Source organism: Lycium ferocissimum, chromosome 5, assembly GCF_029784015.1.
Source record: "Lycium ferocissimum isolate CSIRO_LF1 chromosome 5, AGI_CSIRO_Lferr_CH_V1, whole genome shotgun sequence".
In the NCBI taxonomy this organism is placed as follows: domain Eukaryota; kingdom Viridiplantae; phylum Streptophyta; class Magnoliopsida; order Solanales; family Solanaceae; genus Lycium; species Lycium ferocissimum.
Window position 1 is genome coordinate 72,171,114 of NC_081346.1, and position 903 is coordinate 72,172,016.

Below are 903 nucleotides of genomic sequence, written 5' to 3' on the forward strand. Positions count from 1 at the left end.
AAATTTTAAAGAACTCAATGAGGGAATTAAAACCATACATAATATAACAGGAAAGGACCTGTGGTTATCAGAAATGGTATGAAACCCTAGTTTTAGAGAGAATCATAATTTATTGACACAGGCGGTAAGAAACAACGATGTTCCCACACGTAGATAGTAACTCTACATGTTAATTCAGAATCTGCTCCCAAACTTGAATTAAATACTTTAACTTTTGAAGAAGATTTCCAAAAAATCTCAGTTCCTGAACTCGTACGGGTTTAAAACCTACATGAGTAACGATGATTGCTTAGATTACAAGGATATATATATTAGATTGACTCGAAACGATTGTAGAGTTTAGCCACTGTATGTTCTTGATGATGGGAGAGAATATAAGCGTCGTTTGTGAAATGTGAAGAATTTAAGTGAAAAGCCTTAAAACGAAGTTTTATAATTGTTGTTGGACCCGTTTTACGCCCTATTTTACGTCCGGTAAAATTCTACGGACCGTATGTCCTACTCATACATCCATTCCAGTGAATTGGGCTTTTACGGGCCAATTTTTGCAGTCTCGAACATACGGCCGTATAATTTTTACGGCCCGTATATTCTACCGTATATCTTAGTACATCTCGTTTTTTAGTAAAACGGGCATAACTTTTTGTACAGATGTCCGTTTGACCTCCATAATATACCGTTGGAAAGGTATTTCAAAGATCTACAACTTTCAAGAGGAAATTTTCCCAAATTCCTTACAGATTTTTCCGTATACTCATTTTAATTTGAGACGTGGGCAAACTCACTTAAAAACACGCTCCGTAGAAGCTTCCACTTTCCTTTGCTAAAGGACTCTTCATGTCTTTATCGGGTTTTGAAACTCCATTTATACACTACTCAAATTGGGTTCATGATACCCTTGTC